At 45.8% G+C, this 23,521-nt stretch overlaps 1 protein-coding gene across 3 annotated transcripts in view; it reads right to left on the reverse strand.

Moving 5' to 3' along the window:
• The window catches only part of PRKG1 (protein kinase cGMP-dependent 1), a 372,326-nt gene that overhangs the window by 344,780 nt on the left and 4,025 nt on the right, over positions 1-23,521 (reverse strand). Inside the window, exon 1 of one of the 3 annotated variants that reach the window (XM_064716163.1) lies at positions 8,584-8,655. The exons of the other annotated variants lie outside the window; for them this stretch is intronic. The gene's annotated coding sequence lies outside the window, so the exon portion shown is untranslated. Of the gene's footprint in view, positions 1-8,583; positions 8,656-23,521 lie in introns of those variants that run through there. 3 annotated transcript variants of the gene reach the window in all.

Raw genomic sequence — 23,521 nt, forward strand, 5'->3', positions numbered from 1 at the left:
TCCCTGCAGAAGTGAAATCTGCAGGAGGGAGAGGTGATACAGTTACCTGAAGCCCACCAGGCTTCAAAAGAATCACAGCCCTGGGGAAAACTGCTGCATAATTTCTCAGTGACAAGCAGTAAAATAATATGTGAGAGGGGCACAGCCCAGGACTGAGACAACAGTGCCCCAGAACAGAAAGGATCCACAGAAAACCATGAGAAATTATGGCACATAAAGCTGTCAAGGAATTTAGCTGAGTGTACCTAAAATATATATTTATCTCCAGGTAGGAAGCAGATTTTCATTAGACCCTTGGGAGTCTCAATAGAGATTTTTATGGTCCAGGTTTAGATTTGGGACCATAACCAGCAGCTGTCAAGCCCCAAGGCCAGTGTTTAAAGATGAAGCCAAAGCAGCCCAAAGGGCTTCACAAGCCAACAGCAGAGCTCTGCCATGGGGAGACAGCCTGCAATTGCCTATTCCCTGCTCTCCCAAAGAAACCAGAGCACAGAAACCACAGGGCCAGCACAGATCCTGCTGTGTGATCTCAGGGTACCACCCCACCCCAATAAAAATAAATCCTATGGTCCCATTCCTTTTGATTTAAAGCTCCCAAGAAAACAAATAAATGAATAAACAGATCTCAGACTCAACAGAGCAGCTGCTTTGTCTGCTTGATCCAGGGAATGGAAAGAAACAGCTTTAGGGAGAAGAATGGCAGGAATGCACCAACTGGCTTGGTGTTGGGTGAAGCTGCTCACAGCTAAAGGAAACCTTCAGCTATGAACTTCCCAGAGCCTTTCCCTGCTCCTTTCACTGCCAGAGTGTGCCTGGATGTCGATGCTTTTTTGGGGAAGCCAAAAAAAGAGCATCTGCAGAGATCTGCCCCCCCAGAGCATGGCACACCAAGGCTGGCTGGTGGGAATCACACAGAGCAGGGATGGTTCTCCTCTCTGCTGCACTCACAATATTTCCTCTCTGCACAGCTCCAGGGTTCTGATACCTTCTGCTCCTGAACCTTTTCAGGGATCATCTGTCACCAAATGCACCCACTCAGCTGCCATTTTTCAAGCTGAGGCTGGATTTGAGCACTGCCTATCCTGCAAACACCTCCCTGGATTCCTGAGGCAAGGCTCAGGGAGCTGGCACGGTCCCTGACAGGAAAATGTCACCTTGCTGTAGCCAGCCAGGACAGCAGGGACACAGAGGCTGGACATGCACCACTGACCACATACATAAACATCTTCCTCCTCCTGGATGTGGTGTTTGTTCCCTGCCTAATCCACTCCACTCTTTACCCAAAGGATCTGCAGGAGCACAAAGTTGAACCAGCTGGATTTTGTGCTGGATTATCCTGCTGGTGCAGCTTTGGGAAGCTCTGTGACCTGCAGGGCTCCACACAACCAAATTCCTGCCCTTCCTGCACAGCCACAGCAACACCTTCATGATGAGAAGGAGCTACAAAAAGACAGGAACATTTCGAGGGAGGCAGCACAGCAGCTGAACCCTTGCAAAAAGCACCTGGAGGTGTGGTCACACCTGAGAGTCCCCACATCTCATCCATGGGATGCCTCCTGCTATTCCAGCATGTCCCCAAAATCCAGTCCCCAAGACAGAGCAAGGAGTGCCACCTACTGAAACACGGGCACACCCAACTCCTCCCTAAGGCACATCTGGCCATTCCTATTGCACCAAAATGCCTCTGGCAGCTCCTCCTGGGACCACAGGGCCCTACAGATTTATAGAGGGCACCTGGGAACTAATTCAGCCTCCAGGGATGGGGATGAAGCTGAAATTACTCTGGCAAAGCAGCCTTGCCAAGACCACTGCAGGAATTGAACATCTGGCAAGTGCTTCAGCCTCTTTTCTCTAGGAAAACAAAACCTATTTTCTCATGACACTGGATGTTCCTCCTCCCTATTTTGGTCCTTTGCAGAGCCTGTAAAACAAAACTGAAAGCCATTTGTTCCTCCCCACAAAGGGATGGAGATGTCCAGCTCTGAGCACTGTCATTCAAACCCCACTGATTCCTCCATGCTGGAAGTCAAATCAACACCTGAACTGGGTTATCCTGATGAATTTCCTTTAGGCCATCACTTCTTTCCACGCTCAGTAAGAAACATGGAGAAGTGTGAAGAGCATGCAGCCATTCCAGGAAATCCTCTCAGGATCACTCTGGGGTAGAGTGCATGAGAAGGAAAAGAAAAATACCACAAGGCTTATTAATGGAACAAAAAATTGCTCGCTGCAGAAGAAGCCGAAGGAAAAAATAACAATGTGCTGTTCTGCAGTTGTAATGCATTTAGCTTTTTATATCACATTAGGGACACACAGAACACCAAAATGAATGTTTGTGCCATGCAAAACCCAAGGAGATATTGGGAGCATGGAATAGCAGAGGATTCTCCAGGAACACAGTGGTTTCAAGCACACATCTCATCACATTGAAGATTTAAATTCTCCTTCGTGGGCTCTGCCTGGAAGGAGGAGATGGATGGCACAAAGCACCTCCTGTCAGTACAAGGTGAGAGATCTCCCTCCCCTCGTTGTTTTGGCAGGTTGGAGCAAAGCCAGGGCTGTGCTTCCTGCTGGGTGGGCTGCAGAGCTGAAACAACACCAGGATCACTCATCCCATTACAGCTCTACAGAAAAATGGCAGCAGAAAATTATTCTCTGTAGCCACGAGTTCAACAAGCCCTTCAAAAGCTTGTTCCTTCCATCAGAGCAACCAAAACCATCCCTCTGACTTCTTCTCCCCACCATCTCTGGCCACACATCTACAGAAACCTCTGCCCTCCAAAAGAGCAGGAAGGTTTTCTCCCATGACCACACAGAAAATTGGATTTTCAGCAGCTCAGCCCTCCAGCTGGGTGCACATGGTGGCTGTGTGTCCCCACAGCTGTGCAGGTTTTATGGGAATGCTGTGGGATTCCTGGGAGCATTTCTCACACCCTCAGGGCCAGGCTTTCTCCAGGAAGGACCACACACATGATCCCACCCCCTCCTGCAGGAACCAGTGCCACAATCCTTTATCCCTCCTCTCCAGACACACCTCAAGTGATTTGCTCATTTTTCCCACTGCCCAGCAAGATCACACACAGGCAGAGCTTAAACACTTCTTCCTCTGGGCTGAATTAAACCAAAAACCAGTTCTAAATGATTCAGCAGCCTTAAGGAGTCTCCTTAGGCTCAGCTTAAGCAGAAATTTCTTCTGCAAGCTGCCAAAATAAACCCTCAGTGCTCTCTGCAGTTACCACAATCAGACACTGCCCATGCCCTGCTTCCCCCAGCAGTCCCAGGGCACTGCCTGTGTAGAGCAAAAAGCAGCATTTAGACAAGGCAGGCCCTGGAAATGCAGTTTTCCATTTGCTTTCAGCCATAAGCAACCAGCAAATGAACCCAGGGACCAATTAAATGGAATGCAGGGAAGCAGATTTAGTCGTGGAGCCATGAGATCCAGGATGCAACGGAGGTGAAGTCTGTAAAAAACATCAACTCAGTTGATGTTGCTGGGAAAACAGGTTCATCCTGCTCCCACACACATCTCTGCTGGGCTGGGGGAAGCTGCAACAGTTGAAGGAAGGTGGGAGCCATGTGCTGGGTCTGGTTTCCACAGGGATGGCCAGGCCAGCTTCCTTCCACTCCTCATCAGGCAGAGCTGAATGCTGGGGGACAGCCTGTGCTCAGTGACCCTGGGACATTCACATTCCTCCTTGGAGTGCATCTCTTCTGCATCTTTTCCATGTGAAGTCACCCCTGGGCTTGTCTTTATCTGGGACTCCAATGAGCAACAACCACTCCCAGGGCACTCTTGGAATTACAGAAGTGTTTGGGTTCAAAGGGATCTTAAATCTCAGCTCATTTTACCCCATCCCATGGGCAGGGACACCTTCCACTGTCCCAGGTTGCTCCAATCCCATCCAGCCTGGCCTTGGGCACTGCCAGGGATCCAGGGGCAGCCACAGCTGCTCTGGGCACCCTGTGCCAGGGCCTGTCCAATCCCTAATTCCCAATATCCCATCCAGCCCTGCCCTCTGGCACTGGGAAGCCATTCCCCCTTGTCCCCAGTCTCTCTCCATGTTTCCTGTAGCTCCTCCAGGCACTGCAAGGCCACAATTTGGCCACCCCAAAGCTGCTCCTCTCCAGGTGAACAATCCCAACTCTGCCAGAGCACTGCTCTTTGTCAGGTGCTGGGGAAAATCTTGGGCTCACCAAAAAAGAGATTTGTTCCACCAGAGATCCACAATTCTTCTCTGTTTCATTTAAACCACAGCACGAGCACAGCTGAACTCCTCAGTTTCAGCTTTTCCCCTCTCTGACCTGCACCTCCCTCACTGCTTTAGTCACAGTGCTCTGGGTGCAAGAGGTGGAAAGCAAAACCCTCAGGAAGGTGAGAACAACAAGAAGCTCATTCTACCCCCCTCCCAAATTATATTAATGGATAGCAGCTCATTTCTCCAGCCTCATTCTGAGGCTGTTTGATGCCATTCCCTCACTTTGGGGGTTTCACAGTGACAAACCTCTCAGCAGCCCCGAGCATTTGCAATTCTGGGTGCTCCCTCTGCTCACCCCTTCAGACCCTGCAGTTTTCTTATCTCTCCTCACCAGTAATGCACCACTCACCTCCCATAATTGCCTCAGTCTGTTCAGTTGATTTATCCAGCCTTCAAAACAATTCATTTATATTTGAAATTGGATTAGAAATAAACACAAATTCCGCTCCCCCGATATGAAAATAACCAGTGTGTTACCATTATTTCATGATGCATTGTATAAAGAGACTGGGCACTTGTTCTCAATCAGTTTAATTCCCTTGCTTATTAAAAACAATATTATTTGGCAGTTTCAGGTATTTGTAATAATAAACACAAACCACAAATTTTAAATCTGGTGTTTACATGCCTGGAAAATAGGCTGGTGTTTCTTTAAATTGCACTGAGAATTGTCTTCCTTTTCAAAAACAGATTTGTGGCAGAAATTATCCTGAAATCTTTGACCTTTGCACATCCTGAGCAACTGGAAATATTCCACAGGAGCGCCAGACTCTTATTTAGGAATCTACAGGTGTTTATGGCCACAATTCGAGCAATGCTACTGAAAGCATTTCCCAAAAAGCTCTGCCCACAGGAGCTGAGCCCTGTGTTCATTTAAGGCTCAGAATCAATGGCTGCACCCCACAGAGGGCCAGGCTTGTTACAGTACCAAGGAAATATCCATGAATCAGCCAGGCACAATCTGCAAACAGGGCCTCACAAAGGTTTTACAGCGCTCCACTGACTTCTACAGCGATTTCTTATTTATGCTTGGGGGAACTCCATCAAGTTGGGCTCTCAGAGTGTGTAAAATGTTTATATTCACCGTTTTCTGTGTCAGTGTTTGCAGGGACTGATTGCTCTACTCATCAGAGCATTAGAGACCAGCACTCGCCTGATTTCCTCGGCACTGCCAACACCTCTCAGCTGAGTGCCCTGGGTGAGTCAGGGCAGAGCTTTTATCCTCTCCTTCCTTCCCTTTCTGGCGCAGATCTGCAGCCAAACCCCTGGCTGAGGTGCAGGGCTCCCTCCTGGCTGGCACTGCTCCCCCTCCTCACTCCAGTTCCATTCCCAGCTGCTTTTCCTCTCACTTTAACCCCTCTCCATGGCAGAGAATTCAAACAAGCCAGGAGGGCTCACCCATGCACCTCTTCCCCACCAGCTCCCAATCTTTGGTTTGTGTGGAAAACAGCACAATTGTCACTTCTGGGGAGTTGTGACACCAACTACTGGGGGCTTCCTCAAACCTAAAGGGAAAAATCTCTTGGAAGTGATGCTGCTGCAAAGGCAAAGTGTTCAGGGTCTGCTCCTCTGTGGTTGGGAAAGATTCCCAGGCTGGTTTTGATCTTCATATGATCATAGAAAGGTTTGGATTCAAAAGGACTTTAAAGCCCATCCAGTGCCACCCCTGCTATGGCAGGGACACCTTCCACTGTCCCAGGCTGCTCCAGCCTGGCCTTGGGCACTGCCAGGGATGCAGGGGCAGCCACAGCTGCTCTGGGCACCCTGTGCCAGGGCCTGCCCACCCTGCCAGGGAACAATTCCTAATTCCCAATATCCCATCCAGCCCTGCCCTCTGTCATTTTGAAGCCATTCCCCTTGTCCTGCCACTCCATCCCTTGTCCACAGTCTCTCTCCATGTTTCCTGCAGCTCCTTCAGGGCACAGTTTGGTCACCCCAGAGCTTCTCCTGTCCAGGTGAGCCCCCCCAGCTGTGCCAGCCTTTCCTCCCAGCAGAGCTGCTCCATCCCTCTGCCCATGCTGGTGCCTCCCCTGGGCTCTCTGCAGCAGCTCCAGGTCCCTCCTGTGGTGGCACCAGGTGATTTCTCTCCAAGAACTGTTTGTGTTGCAGCTTTATCTCCTCTGTTTTCCTTGAGCAACCTCAGGCAACAGAGTCCTTTCTCCCTTCCCAAATTTCTGCAAGCCCAGCACACAAAGCTTCATGTCCAAACCCATCTCCAGAGCCCCTGGCACAAGAGGAAGGATCAAAACAAGGCACAAACCCTGCACTGTGCAGCAGGAGGACAACACATTCCAGACCCCTGAGCAGGACAGCAGACTCACAGCCTGCTTCCAACAAACTGTGGGAAATGGGTTTGGAGAGAATTTTTAAAGCCTGACAGAAGGCTTACATAGCGTGCATCTGTATGTAAACCTTGAGATAAGAAATGTTGACTCAGAAATGCTGTGGAATAGGACAGACATTGTTGAGAGAGAAGCGGAGCTAAAAACAAGTTTTAAAAGGTAGCTTTGTAAAAAAATACTAGATATTTTAGAGAAATAGAGTTATGAAAGATGTATTGTACTAGGGCTTATTAGGAATGATTTGAGATGATTGTCTTTAAAGAATTTATAGTATGGTGTGCTTAAAGTTGATAGGTTAAAAACATTTATAATGTATTGTAATTAGGAATTGTTGGGTTCTGAACGCTTCCAAACCACCCCTGCTCCTTTCCACACACACAAAAATCGCTTTGTTTTTGCTTTGCACCCACTATTCCCTTTTTTTCCCTTTAGCTCCCAAGGCAGGGCTCTCAGCAGAGAGGGTTTGCAGCCGCTGCTTTGGGCATGACGCGGCCCCTGTGCCACCTCCGCTGCCTTACATGGCCCGCAGCTCGGGCAGGCGCAGCATTCCCCACATTCTTCCCTTTTTCCCTGCTTTTTATCCCCGTTTCTCTCGGCAGGAGAGAGCACAAACGCAAGGAGTAAGGCCGCCCTCTGCTGCCCTACACCAAACATCGACAGCATCACAAGGAAAACCCAACAAAACAGAAAAGCTACCGAGCAAAAAAAATATCCCCAAACCGACCAAAACGCAATATCAAAATTAAAAAAAAAGTCATCGCATTTAAAAAATAGCAATACTACTGCTCAAGCCCAGCTTTAACACATTAATTTATTTGTTTTCTCTTCAAGGAGCTACCACAACTTTTTAATCAAAGGGGTTTTTTTGAGTTATTCAGTATAACTCCCCAAAAAGTGAACACGTGGCACCTTAAGGAGCTTATTTATATAAAAATAGGCATTTATAAACCCACAGCAATGTCTGTAGGTACCTTACAGCAATCCAACTCACAGCCTGCTTCTGCTTAATATTCATTTTGCCCAATAAACAAATATTTCAGAGCTGTAACAGCTCTGCCTGCAGACACCACATTTTGGGTGGGTTTTCTTTACCATTCCTGTGGTATGGTAAATAATACCAGATTTAAATAATATAATCTCTTGGTTCCTCCTTAAAGAGAGGCAAAAGATTGATCTGGTGTGAGCTGGAATCAATGATTTGATGCAGTAATGGACATTAAAGCATTGATTTGCACCCATTCCTGGCTCAACTCCCAACCACCCTGAGTGTGCACACAAAATTCAGGACACACAGACCCAAAACATCCCTATTGTTTAGTATTAATGACCAATCTGAAAAATGGAAGGGGTTTATTTCCTCTGTACATGCCACATTTTTGTCTCACTTCTTTGAATTTTAAGTTATTCCATTTTCAGAAGCCTGGCTCTTTTTGCTCTCCATTTATATTCCCTTGTAAACTGCCAGAAAAGTCAATTAAATTTAAATAGCTCACGCTAATACCACAAATATTTCACCGCAATTGCAGCTAATCCATCACCTCCCCAAAACCTCACAACAAACCCTGACTTCCCAAACTGCTCAGATCCACTGATAAAATCAAGTTTTGCAAGCAAACCCTGATTTTAAAAACCATGAATGCAATTTCCAAGCAGAATCAGTATTGATTGGGCAGCAGAGCAGCAAATGCTGAGCATGGAGGGGTAAATTATGGGAGAAAATCAATCCAGGAGCCTCAGTAGGATGGGGAATTTAAGTAAATATGGTTTTCTATATTTTTCTAAATATGCTTTTCTATAGGCTTCTCTGTATTTTTGTAGGAGAAAATCAGGACGGGGGTAAATAAAGTTTGTAAAAGTCAAATCAAACCCAAGCAGATTAAATGATTCAGGAAAATAAATCAATCCTCAAATCCAGTATTCAATCCAATAAATCAATCAGGTGAAACCACCCAGTACCCAATTTTTTAGTAGTATAAAATCCCTACCAGGAGGTGAAATTGGAGGTGGGAACCCCAAATCCAAAAAAAATCCAAAATCCAGCCCATGGATGAGCCACATTCTGCCATCTCTACTCTTCCAAAAGAAGGTAAAACTATGGATTTTACCCCCTCACTTCTCCTATTTAAAGGTTTCACCAAATCCCCCACAGCTGGAGCAGGTTTGGAGCTCTTCAGTAGAGAATTCCCCTCACCTGGGTAATTCCTTGATAAGAGGAAAAGCTCAGAGCAAACCCTTTCCCTCTCAGCTTGGGAAAAATCTCAGACATTCTTTAAACTTCCCTCTCATGAGCCCAATTCCAGCTGGGTTATTCCAGTTCTTCACAGTGCAACCCTAAATAATGCTTATTATCAACCCTAGAGCAGGGGGGAAATGGGAATATTCTCTGCTTTTAACGAAATTATTTTTTTCTTTTCACCAAAAAAGCCTTTTACCATAAACTCAGGTTTTGCTGGCCACTGAATGGCAAGCGATGTGTTGGCAAAATTAAGCTTTCCTTTTGCAGAACATTATTAGGACTCATTTCATGATGCTAATGGGTTTTAAATATTATTTTTTCTTTAATTTTTCTTTCTCTTCAGCAACACACATGGAATAAAAGAAGAGACTGGCACATCACACTACGAAATCTGCAGAAACATCTTCAAGTTCTTGCAGAGAGCAGTGATTAAAGCTTTAAAAAATGTACCTGTTTCTCCCCCTGAAGGAACAGAGGGCTGCTGGAACATAAATCCACCTGAATTAGAGCACAGCTCATCTGCTGATCACCGAAACCACATGGTTTAACCCATCTCTTGGAACTGCAGCTTTAGTTTGTTTCATTTCATCTCATTCCTGTGCCTGGAAAAATCACAGCAGCCCAACGGATGAACTGAATTGCACCTCCAGTGAGCTGCACGGGTTAATTAACATAATTACTCATTCCCAGCCTGGTCAGCTCCCTGCATTCATCTGCTGCACACCCAGGCTGAATAATTCAGCAGGTATTAATTATTTATGGCCTGGAGCTCTTTAGAAAGCAGGCAGTGCCAGGATTGGACCTGGCAGGCAAAGCCAAGCCCTGCCCAGGCTTTCCTTAAACTCATCAACCCAATTCCAGCAATGGATTCTTCAGATTCTGGGTTCTTCCAGATCTTCACAGTGCAAAATAATGTTTATTATCAACCCAAGAACAGGGGGGAAAGGGAATATTCTCTGCTTGTAACTAAATTCTTTATTTCTTTTCACCAGAAAAGCTTTTGAACGTGAACTCAGATTTTGGGCATCACAGCAGTGAAAATGGGATGGGGTGGCATTTAGCCACCAAAAAAATCATGTTTTAAATCTCCCCACATCCAACACTTTATTTATCAGGGATGCCACTGGCACCAAAGGAATCTGGGGAGGGGAAAAAAAATCACCTTTTCCTTTTGGTTCCTTGGTGGAATGTGCTGGAAAGGAGAACAGAAAGAAGGTAAACAAATACCTGGGAGGTGGTATCTGTCAAGGGCAGGGGGGGCTTATGGGAAAAAAAACAGAATAAAAGTCTTATTTTACATTATATCAATGCTATAATTGATAAAATGCTCAGCATTAAGTGGGATTTTAGGAGGAGCAGCAAAAGGCTTGACAAGAACTGGAAGATGGGTGAATCCATATGAAAAATGAGGCAGCTATTGTGAACAAGGACAAATATCCAGGTGCACAAAACCCCTGGGAAAGGCTCACCCACCTCTCCACCTGCAGCTGCAGCTCAGCAGTGCCACCTCCAGTGCCCATCACCACCCCAGCCGAGCAGATTTATGCTCTAAAACCCCCAAACCACCCAGGTTTTTCCTCCCCACGTGTGTTTATGCCCAAATCCTCCCCCTCTCCCCGTCCCCTCCAGCCCCAAAGAGCTGTGCCAAAATATTTCCACAGCCAACGCAGGAGAGGCCTCTCCCCACCTTCCCACTGGCTTTGGGGGTTTGGCAGCCTCGCCCCAGGAACCCCTCCTGCTAAAAACCCCGGAGTGGGAACAGGGCAGCCTTTGAGCCTCCCCCAGGCGGGGCAGCTCCTGCAGGGCGCTGTGGTTTCCCACAGGGCAGCACAGCCCTCATTCCATCCCTCTGCAGAGACGTCTCTGCTCTGTGGGGCCTTCACCAGGGCACGGCGTGGGGAGGCAGAGCTGAAAGCGTTTCTTCATTCCCAGGAAAGCCAGGGGGCTCTGCAGCCTTTCCCTCCCTCTATTCCCTGGCATCGGTGTTTGGGAGCTTTTTTGAACCACTGAGGGTTGTCCCCCCTGCTGGACTGTGCTTTTTCCTGACTCAGAGATGGGACAACTGAGAGGGGTTTTAAAAACTTTTATTCCAGTTTCAGAAGGGTGAGACAATACAAATGTTATATTCACACCATCACAATCAGAAGTCAACAATTTTCTAATTACAATACACTCTAAGCATTTTTTAGCTTATTATTTTTGCCACACTACATTGCAAATACTTTAAAACTAATCATCTAAAATTACTCCTTGTGGTTCTTACTACAATACATTTTTCATAGTTCTATTTCTCTAAAATATCTACACTTTTTTACAAAACCATCCTTTAAAACTTATTTCTTATTTCTCTCTTAACAATATCTATCTTATTCTACAACATTTCTAAGTCAGTATTTCTTATCTCAAAATTTATATGCAAATACACACTATGTGAACTTTCTATCAAACTTTAAGAGTTTTCTATAAATCTTTTTCCCACAGTCCCTACATTTTGTCAGGGTTTTACCCCAAGACATGGCTCTGTCGCTGCCTTAAGCATCAAGAATTTCCAGCCACGTGCAAGATAAAACTGAAATAATCCAAGTGTTAAAGCTGCACTTTTCTCCCAGATCTCTTTCCCTCCCAGAGCCATGGCCAGGAGGAAGGTGGCATAAAATCCATCTGTCAGCTGAGCCTTACTCTGAATTTCCATTAATCTCTGACCAGACCCAACCCAGCCTTGGTTCTCCCACGTGGTACCAAACCCTTTCTTTTCTTGCATCACCAATTACTTTGAACTGAAAAATTAGGGAAATGTTGGCATTGCAAGAAAATTAGGAGAAAAAGCCCAGGTTTTACAGTTCTTTTATGATCAGGCCAGGATTTTTAGGGCTGGTTGGTTCATGCTCCACAGAGAATCCTAAAGGTTGGAAAACCCCTCTGAGATCAAGTCCAACCATTCCCCAGCACTGCCAAGGCCACCTCTAATCCATGTCCCCAAGTGCCACATCCACAGTTTTGGAACACTCACAGAATCACAGAATCTCTGGGTTGGGCTGGAAGAGACCTCCAAGATCATCGAGTCCAATCCAGCCCCAACACCTCAACTAAACCCTGGCACCCAGTGCCACATCCACGCTGGTTTTAAACACATCCGGGGATGGTGACTCCACCATCTCCCCAGGCAGACCATTCCAGAAGTTGATCACCCTTTCTTAAAAAATTTCCTCCTAATATCCAACCTATATTTCCCTTGGTGCAGATTAAGACTGTGTCCTCTTGTTCTGGAGAAAGAGCCCAACCCCACCTGAGCACAGCCACCTTTCAGGAGCTGTACAGAGTGATGAGGGCACCCCTGAGTCTCCTTTTCTCCAGGCTGAGCACCCCCAGCTCCCTCAGGGGTTCCTCACAGGGTTTGTGTTCCCAGCCCCTCTCCAGCCTCGTTGCCCCCTCTGGACGCGCTCCAGCATCTCAACGTCCTTCCCAAGCTGAGGGGCCAGAGCTGGACACAGCACTGCAGGTGTGGCCTCACCAGGGCCAGGCACAGGGGCACAGTGACCTCCCTGCTCCTGCTGGCCACACCATTCCTGATCCAGACCAGGAGCCCTTGGCCTTCCTGGCCACCAGGACACACTCCCAGGGCTGTGACTGCACCAAGGCCTGAGCACTCTTTTGGTGAAGGAATTTTCTCTGCTATCCCATAAAAAACCCCTCTGGAGCAACTTGAGGCCATTTCCTCCTCCTGTCCCTGTTCCTCAGGAGGAGAACCTGGGAGCCCCTCCCATCAGGAGGGTTGTGGAGAGCAATAAAATTCCACACAGGGCTTGATCTCACTGGGGAGATGCCAAAGCTCCAAGTCCCAAAAAACTTGCACCACTCCTCATTTCCAGCCTGATTTTCCCTGCAGTGATCCTGAATGAGAAGCCCACTTAAAAAGACAAATCTGTGTTTAACCTGCTGGACACTTTTATTGGTTGGAGACTGTCACCGTGATATTTTCTGAAAACTCCCTTCAGCAGGATTTTCTCCTGAGAAGCTGAGAAGCCTCAGAAAAGAAATGTAAACAATAATTATCTGATTGCTTGGAATGTGATCTGGAGGTTGCTTACCAACAGGTGAATGTTTGATTGGTTCCATGTGAATTGTTTTTAATTAATGACCAATCCCAGCCCAGCTGTGTCAGACTCTGGTCAGTCACATTATTCATTCTTTTCTAGCCTTCTGTCTGGATACTTTCTCTTTCTTTAATATAGTTTTAGTATATAATTTTCTTTTAATATAATATCATAAAAAAAAAATCAGCCTTCTGAGAACTTGGAGTCAATTCTCATCTCTCACCTCATCCTGGGGACCCAAACAACAACACCACAACAACTGATGAGCACAGGAGACCAATAAATTCTCATTTCTTGGAGTGTCCAGGACTGCTTTATCAGCCTGATAACCACTGCCACGACCCTGGGTAAGGCTGGGGATGTGTATGAGTGAAAAGAGGATTTTGGAAGGCAAAACTGAGAGAGGACCTGGAGGTTTTAAAGATCAGCCAGTAATAGGATGACATTTCCTTTCTCCAGGAACATTTGTCTGTGATGAAAGCGATGCCTGAGCACATCAAACTGGGCTGTAATTATCCCATTATCCTCCCGTTGGGTCTGAAGGCTAAACTGAGATAATGTCAGTGGAAAATGCTTCTCCCACACTGGGGAATCATCCCCTCCATGGTTTCATTAGGGGAGTATCAGGCTCAAGCAGCTTTTGCTGTGAGCAGGAGCAGCCTCAAACAGCATCTCAGCTTTTCCCTCAAATCCTGCTCCTTAAATCTGCCCCTTAGGATGTGGATTGGGGAGAGAAGTGCTTGGGATGGGACCAGCAGAGAGAAAAGGGCAGAGGAAATCTCAGAAGAACAACCTCATGTCCTCAGCAAGAGACTTGGGGCAATCCTGGTGCTCTCCAGGCCAAAAACCACCCCTGTACCCAGGACCAGGCAGCTCAGACTTCATATATAATCAATATATATTATTTCAAATATAATATTAATATAATTAATATTAATTATATTAATATAATTAATATTATATTTAGAAAAATATAATATAATATAATATAATATAATATAATATAATATAATATAATATAATATAATATAATATAATATAATATAATATATTTTAAAATAAAATATAAAATAAAAATTTAAATTTTTTAATAAAATAAAATTAAATGGAAGAAGTGTGTATAATTAAATGCACAGCTTGGCCAAGGCAGCAAGGGCTGGAAAGAAAAACCTCCAGCCCATCAAAATCACACTAAAATTGCCCAAATCCCACTTCATTCCCATTAGTTGAAGGGGGCAGGAAGAGTCACTTGATGGGGCAGTAAACTCATGGTCACAGCTGCCTTAGGAAGGAAAATATTGGGCATGTCCCTGGCTAAAAAATGATCTTATGGGTCAGCACCTGAACAGATAAAACCTAGAGTAGCACATGAATATCGACAGGCAAAATACTGGAAGATAGAGTGGTTCAGGTCTTTACACACTGGGGTTTTAATTTTCAATAAAAGGTGGGCCAGAGGGTCACTAAGCTCTGGAATAAAAAAAAATACATTTTGGAAAACCAGAGGAGAGCAAACACTCCACCAGGATTTTAGCAGGTAAATGAAACCCCACAGGTAATTGTGTCAGCCTGACATCAAACCCTGCACATCCTTTGGGATGTTCAAGCCTCCGTCTAATTGCTGCAAAAATTAAGGCAGACAACAATGCCAATCCATAGGGTCTTATGGAAAACATTGGGATGTGTTTACCAAGTTTTATTAAATCACCTCCAAACTGAGCTGAAAAAAAGCATTTGCAGCCGTGCAATGCCATTAATAAATTAAAAATCTGGTGTGAAGAGGCTGAGTCACGAACCCGAGCTCGTTGGGAGCATCTGCAGCTCCGGGGGATTTTATCCTGGCACGGGAAGGGTTAAAAGTGAGGGAAAAGCGCTTGGGAGAAGCGTGGGAAGGACAGCGAGAGCCGGGACAGGAGCAGCAGCTGGGCCGGGAGGCTGAGCCAGGGGCAGGCTGGAAATGTGGAAGCGATACTGAAAGCAGAGCAATTAGCGCAGGGAATGTCCCTCCCCTGCGCTCCGGATGGGAACGGGGGAATTCATCAATGACAGAAACGCACCCTGCAAACAAAACCTCCAAACAGGGCAAGGCAGCTTCTGCAAACAGGGCTGGATTGTCAATTTTTGAGTTTGGGATTGAAGGCGCTTGAATGGTTGTTTATGTTTGGATTTAGGTGTTTATTTTTTTTTATTAGTGAAACAGCTTTATAACTATGAGTTTGGCAATCTTTCATTAGGCACAAAATGGCTAACTAGCTCTCGTTGTAAGTTTTTTTAAGATTAAACTATCTAATTAAGAAATTACCGATTATTTTCTTTTTTAACCTAATAACTGATCTTTTGAAGCCTGCAATGCAGACTTTTCTGTCTAATAACAAAACATCCCTCAGACTTTTGAAGAAGGTGGTAAAGAAGAATAACTCATCTTTGTCTTAAAATTTCCATCTTGCTTCATATTTATTTTTCTATTCTAAAACTTAAACTCTAAGTTTTCTACTTTGTGATATTACACACTTCTAACTAACTACATACTTGTAATCTTAGTGCTATTAGTTAATTTTTGGAAGCCTTCTCTACAGCTTTAGGTCAGTTGTGGTGTTCTCTTGTGTTTCTGTGCCTTTAAGCACAGAAAGTTGAACATTTTGGCAGCAAAACAAAGGAGAAGGAGAAACAAGGAGAAAGAAGAAGAGGAGAAGGCTCCCCAAAACAGAAATCAACAGCCCAACATAAAAGAAGGGAATCAGCTGTACCTGCTTTTAATTATAGAGTAGAAACTATAATTTAGGGGTCAACCCAGCCAAAAACTGGGAGTGTGAGGCACAACTGTCCCAAAATCAAATGGTCTCTGAAACTTTAGCATGGATTTGACTGCACAGACTCAGGAAAGTTTATTCAGACCCCAAAATTTCCCTAAAACCAGCCTCCAGTTGATCCACAGCACCATTTCCACTTCCTTTTTTTCTTTTCTGCCTCCAAACATATGGAATAATGGAGTAAAAAATGTAATATTCATCATGCCCACACCAGCTCAACCCAGATTTTTGCAGCATCTTCCCACAGAAGTTGTTTCTGGTTGAAGTTGCCACGAGCATTCTCCTATCAAAAGATAAAACACTTTGAAATTCTTCTCTTTTAAGGTGATTATTTTAGAGGGAGGGAAAAATTTCAATGCAGCTTCAAGTCTCTGTGCCCCAGCAGTGCTGAGGAATGTGGGGAAGGAGGTTTGAAATGTCAGGGTTTCTGCAGGGGAGACCAGCTGCTCTGGTGAGTGCTTCCCAAAAGGCATCGCAGCCTTTTCCCTGGGTGGGACATGGGATAATAAAGCTGCAGATCAAAGTTAGAAATGTGCTCCTGGCAGGGAGAGCCCAGCCCTGCATTCTGGGATGAAAGGCAAGGCAGAGATTTCACCCTGTACTTGACACACATTTCATAAAGCAGCATGAAAATCAATGGGGGGAGGAAAAAAAAAAAACACAAAAAAAAACCCCACAACCACCACTTTTCATGCTGCTTTCATTTTAGTATTTTAATTTTTTTTAATATTGAACAGTCCTTTCCTGAACCACAGAGCAGACAGAAATAAAGTAGCCAAGGAGGGGGCTGCTGTCTATTGATAAAATACACTCCCAGCGCCATTCCATGAAAGTTTTCCCTCTGAGAGCTGATTTGGGGATTATTTTCCTGCCTCCATGCAGGCTGAAATGGCCTCAGAAATGCCCCCAAGGCTTTGTGAAAAGGGTAAACATCAAATGCAGAAAAAGCAGAATGCCTGACTGGTTTGGGTGGGCTTGCAGATGGGAAGCAAAACCACCTTTGAGATACAGCCCTGGTATTTAAACAAATATAAAAATTTATATTTTATATAGATTTTCCCAGATAAAGCAACTTCCTGGTGTTTTTTCCACCTTCCCAGAGTGCTCCTTCCCAGATTTTCTCCACTCTGCCTTTCCAAACCTTCAGAACCTTTCTGTATTTCTACAAGCATGGATTTATTTTCTTCTGAATGTCAAAAAAACCCACCATAGACTGGAAAGAGGGGACACTGGATGTATTATTCCTTCCAGCCTCCTGATTTATTTTTTTTAAGATCCATTTTTAGGAAGTGCAGCAACTCCCCAGGTGTCTCTCCCTGCTCCACAATCACTTCTGAGATTCCTTACAAACCTTTGGGATGCATTTTTAAGGGACTGCTTCCTGCTATTCCCACCAATTCCAAGCTTTAAAAGTTGAATTTTGGCTTAAATAATAATTGCAAGCACCAAAAATTCTGTGTTGAGCCACTCAGAGGATTTGGGTGCAGTTCTTTGGAGTCTCAAGGAATTGTTCCCAGTTTTCCTTCCCACTCCCACACACCACAGGAAAAATAATACAGAGCACAGCTCCTCAGAAATTGATGGATTAAAGAGTTTTAAAAAGTTTTTTAAAGTTTAAAAAAACTTAAATATTGGCAATACAGTGCAGATACATAAATGGAAAGTGGAATTTCCAGATTTTTTTGTTACTATAAACAGCTCAATAGATTATTTTTTTTTAAGCAGAATTTTTATACTAATTGGTCACCTAAAATCCTGGTGGTGATTTTTATCTGGGAGGATTTTACAGAAACTCCCAAGAAAGAGTAAAATGCAAATGAAAACAACTCAAAATTCCCATTCTGCTGTCCTTGCTGCAATCAATCAATCAATCAGTCAACCAATCAATCAACCACAGCCTCCTTTAGTGCAAACTTTGTGCCAGAAACCCCAAATATTAATTTATTTCTCCTGAACCTTTTCCCCACCTGCACAGTTTCCTTCTGGGTATTTTATATTAAATAATTCTTTGTTTTCTCCCCCTGTAGCTGCTGTTTGAGTTTCCACCACCCCACTGGCCTATCATTAATTTAGTGCATGAGATGGATGTTTTCACCCCATTTTACACCTTAAAATGTCTCAAAACCAGGAATCACCAAGAAAATCACTGCCAAATCTGTTTATTCTCCTTTGAGTCAAACAGAAGAGATTTGATCCCATTACTGGAGAGCTTTTCCCCCTCTCCTGTAGCAATTCCCACAACGCTCAGGCTCGGCCCCCAGCATGAATTAAATCCCAAACACTGAATTTTAAATTTAAAATTATCTCAATCCTTTATCCTTGTGGATCCCCAGGATCCTCCCAGCTCCTTCCACCACCCATGGGCTGAGCTCTGCCTCCCTCCCTCCTTTTTTAGCATCCTCTGCCTCATTTGTGACTACAGGCTTTTATTACTAATGGAACAAAAATGCTTTGAGAACACCCATGAGCAGGACACAGAAAAAAAAAAAAAATAAAATCTATTTGAAAAAAAAGCAATCCTCATCTTTTCCACTCAGGAGGTCACGGCAGAGGGGAAAGCCCTTCAGGAAGCCCCTTGCCAAAACTCTGTCAGAGATTTTCCAGGACCTGCAAGTGGAAACCTTGGGAAGGCTTTTTCCTGAAGTTTCTCGTTAGGAAAGAGGCACTCTGAGTTTTATTTTAGTCCTTTCTATCCCATTCTCCTCTGATAAGATTTCATCACCCGGGGGGATTTTTGCTGGAGAATTACCTTTTCCATCCTGGGGGACCGTTGTGACAAAAATGACGGAACAATCCTGACAAAAGTGACACAAAAATCCTGAAGAAAAGGATACAAAAATTCTGAAGAAAGTGGCTTTAAAAAACCTGACAGAAATTATAAAAGAGGCCAAATGAAGAGTGAGTGAGGGCAAGCAGTTTTACACCACCACATCCACGGGCCACTTTTAAAAATGAGCAGCAAGAGGGACACAGGAGCTTTTTTCTCCTCCAACCCAAGAGATGTCCACAAGGTGCTGCAGCAAAACACCACAATCCCAGCTCGCAGCTCCTTGTGTTTTTATAAATCCACTCACACCAAAGATCCAGGAGGGAAAAGCAGTTTCTGGTGGCCTTGCTGAGGTTTAGAGCCCACATGGAACCAGGTTTTCAGGGATTGGGAAGCAGAGGGAAGGTGGGGGACGTGGAGATCTGGCAGCTGCCCTGAAATCTCTGGGCCTGTGGTTTGGTGCCCCAAGGGAGGCTCCAAAAACCTCCTGACTTGAGGCATTTAAAAATAGGCTGAAGGAGGAATTTGGGATGACGCCGCTGGGACAGAGCCTGCGTCAGCCAGGGATGGGCACTGCCCCATTCCCTTGGCACCAGCGTGCCCTTCCTCGGGGCAGACCTGAGAGACACACAGCAAACATTCCAAGTTTTCACCCCAAACCATGCAGAAAAATCATCATTTTTATAATCAAATAAAGAAATCCTGCCATCTTGCCCTTCCTTTCTTCACCAGGACCAGGGATCATGTCAAATAATCAATTTTTTTTTATTATTTCACATGTTTATATATAAATAATCTGATTTTTTTTTAAATTTCAGATGTTTGTATATAAATGAATACCTGTTTTGTACTATTTTTGGAAGGGCAAGCTGAGTTTAGCTGCTCTTGCTGTGCTGCCCTGGCCCATGAGGAAGCACCACCAAGGGATACGATGGAAAAGGTGGATTGGGTGACCAGGGCTGCTGGTGACAGACAGACAGACAGACAGACGCCAGGCTGTACCCAGTGGAAAGGCACCATTTGATGCCTTTTGGGAGCCAAATTTCCCCCCATCCTGGCTCGATTTTCAGGTCTCCTGTAAACCAAAGGGAAGCGATGCCCAGGCAAAGGGGGGGGAGCAGTGAGTTCAGCCCATTAAAAATTAAAAGACAGGAAATTATTTCCATTGATTAACCATAAACATTTGCTTCTCTCCCTTTCTAAAACCCTTCTGTGCTCACTTGTCTGACCTTGGACTTCTCCAGGGGCTGATGTCACACCTCTCCCTGCAGTGACAACTCACTTTGTCCCCTCCATCTTCACTGCTTCACGCCACAAGTTTCTCCATCCAAATAAAGACCAAGCAGAGTCCATCTCCCATTTCTATTGCTCTCTTTGGAATATTTTCCAAATTTAAGTAACCCTGTCAAACTTCCCTCCCTTGCAGCAGCCACGCTCTCCCAACACACCAAGCAATGAGGACAGTGTTAATTCCTCCTCTGCCAATATAATTCCAGCTAATAAAACCCTTCTGATCTTTGGTGGGGATCACCCAGGGATGAAGCATCCAAGGAATTTGCTGTTGCAGCGCATCGGGAGCGGATGGGACCGGATTGGGGACGGGTAAATGAGGAAGAGAGGCGTTTTTAGAGTCGTAATTAATGGCAAAATCACTGCTATCCTTCCTCTGAGCTCTGCAAAGCAATGCTGATCCTTACAGAGAGAAAACAGCAGCCTCAGATCCAGCAAAAGCTCCCTGTTTGAACTGTTCCAGACACAGCTGCTGAGTGGTGTCACATATTGCATGAGGACAGTCCCAAACTGTCCTTCCTCGGCTTAAGGGCTGAATGGTCACACACAGGCAGCAAAAAAATGAGGCAAAATCTCCTTTTCCAGGCTGGCCAGGCCCTGAGGGAGGGTGGTTCCAGGTAGTGGGGAAGCAGCTGGGTTGTTTTTCACGGGCAGGCTGAGCGCAGGATCGATATCGCTTTAGCGGCTGGCAGCTGATGAGATCATGGCTAAATTAACAGAGCTCACTTCCCAGAAAGGGGCTGAGGGGGGAAGGACACGGCTCCAGGGAGGGGGAAGAGGGGGAGCATCCCCCTGGCCATGCTCAGAGGGTTGGAGCCATCAGCAGAGCAGCTCTAGGGCTGGTGGAGATGTGAGACAGAAGTGTTATGGCGGGGGGAAACTGATGGAGAATTACAGAGCTGTGCACGACACCTCTGCTTCAACGTGGGGCAGCTCCAGTCCAGCTTTGAAGGTGAATTTTGGACTGGAGGCCTCCCAGGCTGCCCAGTTTTTACCCTGGGCATGGCTGGTCCTGGCCTGAGCAATACCCAAACCCCAGAGAAGGATTGATCCTGCCATGGCCATCAGCAAACATCAGCTTATCCCAATAATGAGCAGCTCCAGGGGTGATGCAGATGTGAGACAGAGGTGTTATAGTGAAGGGGGAAGTGATGGAGAATTATAGGGCTGTGCAGGACATCTCTGCTTTTGTTTTGGACTTTTTGTTTTGAGTTTTGGACTGGAGGCCTCCCAGGCTGCCCAGTTTTTACCCTGGGCATGGCTGTGGCCTGAGCAAGACCCAAACCCCAGAGAAGGATTGATCCTGCCATGGCCATCAGCAAGCACCAGCTTATCCCAATAATGAGCAGCTCCAGGGGTGGTGCAGATGTGAGACAGAAGTGTTATGGGGTGGGGAGGAAATGATGGAGAATTACAGAGCTGTGAAAGACATCTCTGGTTTGTTTTGGACTTTTTGTTTTGAGTTTTGGACTGGGGACTTCCCAGGCTGCTCAGTTTTTACCCTGGGCATGGCTGGTCCTGGCTTGAGCAAGACCCAAACCCCAGAGAAGGACTGATCCTGCCATGGCCATCAGCAAGCACCAGCTTATCCCAAGTTCTGTTGCATAAAGAGGACCCACTCCAATCCTCCATCCCCAATACCACCCAAAGCCTTTAATCCTGAGTTTAAACACCTTGGGTGAACACACACCCTCAGCAAAGTATCCCCCACCACCTCAGGGCAGGTGGAAGCAGGAGAAACAAGGATTCATGCCTGATTTTACCTGGAAAACCACAGGCAGGAGGGCTGGTCCAGGACTGGGAGGCTGAAATCACAATACACCCCAATACCTTGCCTTAAATGTTAGCCCCCACTGCCATCTTGTGGCAAATGCTTCCTGAAATAAAGTTTAAAAGGAGGAAAAATCCATTAAAAAGTTGTAGAAAAAGTTAGGGAGACAAGAAGGATGGGTAAATACCAGGAACAGGGTGGGGAAAATCATCTGTCTGAAATGATGCTGAGGCTGAGCCTACAGCACTGTGTCAGACTGAAAGAGGCATGGAAAAACCCCGGGATGGCCCTGTCCAAGCTGGATTTGGGGAGCTGAGGATATAACCACACACAAAACGTGGAATTGCCTGCAGGGCCAGGGCTTAGCAAAGATTCAGTCACAATTCCAAAAATATTCTAGAATTCCCAAAGTCATTTCATGCTGCCCTGGTTTGAAGGAAGCTTCTCGTCCCAAATAAGCAGGATTTAGCTGGAATTAGACATTGCACCTCAGAATTCAGGCAGGCAGCAGCTGGAATTTCCTGGGAGGATGATCTGGAGTGGGATTAGGGCTCAGGTGGATTGCTCTGGGTGCAGGGACAGGCAGGGCTGATCCAGCTCTTAGCCCTGGCTTTGCCACACCTCAGCATTTACTTTTTTGCATCATTGATCATCTGCAGTGCTTTTGCTTAGCAACTGGGCATCACTTTAGCAAAGTGCCTGGATTGCTGCATTATCCATGGATGGCTCCCACCCTGCCAGGAAAAACAGGGACAAACTGCTTTTCCTTCTTTGTGTTGCCATAAGGGCCTGGCAGGTGCTGGATCAGACAGCCCCCAGGCCTTGTGTGATCCCAAACACTCACTGGCTGTGGGTGAAAGTGAAGCAAAACTCACTGGCCATAAATAAATTAAGGAATCATTTACAAGAAGTGCAGCTCCACTCTCCACTCACATCTCTGCTGGCAGGAATACATCAAGTAACAACAAGGAGAAATTATTTTGAAAACAGGCACAGAAAGTGGCTCTTTTGAAAGAAAATCTGATTTACAGATTGAATAGCTCTATACACCTGGCCAGCTACACAGCAATGCTTCCTGCCATTAAAATTTATATTTCTATGTTATCAGAAGGAACAACAGCATAAAAACACACTTCCAAAGATAACACATCCTTCACCACCTTTCTGTTTACACACCCCAGTTCTTTGGATCTCTGCAAGCCTTTTCAACTCTGCCCTTGCTGCACATGACAGGGGTGCCTTACAAGAGTCACAACACATTTAAACCAACTCCATTCTCCACTTTCAGCTGGGATTTATCCCTCTTTGAGTTCCTGTCATCCCACAGTTTGCTGCTTTCAACTCCTTGACAGTTTCACGTGTCGGTGTGTATCACACACAACAAACAAATCCAATTATATTGTCAATAACTACATCTTTATCTTCAGGGGTGGAAAAGTGCTTGGAGGTTGGTCCCAGGTAAAAAAGGGTAAAAAGAGGGGTTTTTTGGCATTCAACTGAAAACTGAAAAAGCAGGTGGGAGTTGTCTGTGGGTTTTGGAAAAGAGGTGTCCCAGGGATGAGGGATGGAGAGCTGGGAGCTGCTGGAGCACACACAGGAGGCTCTTGGAGGTGCATGAGCTCCCCATAAATAAATCAGCCAAGTGCTGTCAGCAGTTCTGAGATGCCACAGGCAGAGAAAGCCCTGGGGACACTGAGGGGAGCTGGCAGAGCCATCCCTGCCTCCAGCCAGCATTGGGAGCAGGGAGAGCTGGTCGTGCTCTTGGCACAGCTCTGCAGAACATCCCTGTGCTCCCTGACCCCAGGACAGCACCCTGGAGCCACACCAAGGACCCACACACTGCCCACTGAAAAAAACACCTCAATCCAGCCCGTGGTGGGGTGGGATTTGGGGGAAAAACGGAGGAAAAAGGGAGGTTGTGGGTGCAGCGTGCTCAGCACACCACGGAGCCGCCC

The sequence above is a fragment of the Zonotrichia leucophrys genome, chromosome 6 (assembly GCF_028769735.1).
Source record: "Zonotrichia leucophrys gambelii isolate GWCS_2022_RI chromosome 6, RI_Zleu_2.0, whole genome shotgun sequence".
NCBI lineage: Eukaryota > Metazoa > Chordata > Aves > Passeriformes > Passerellidae > Zonotrichia > Zonotrichia leucophrys.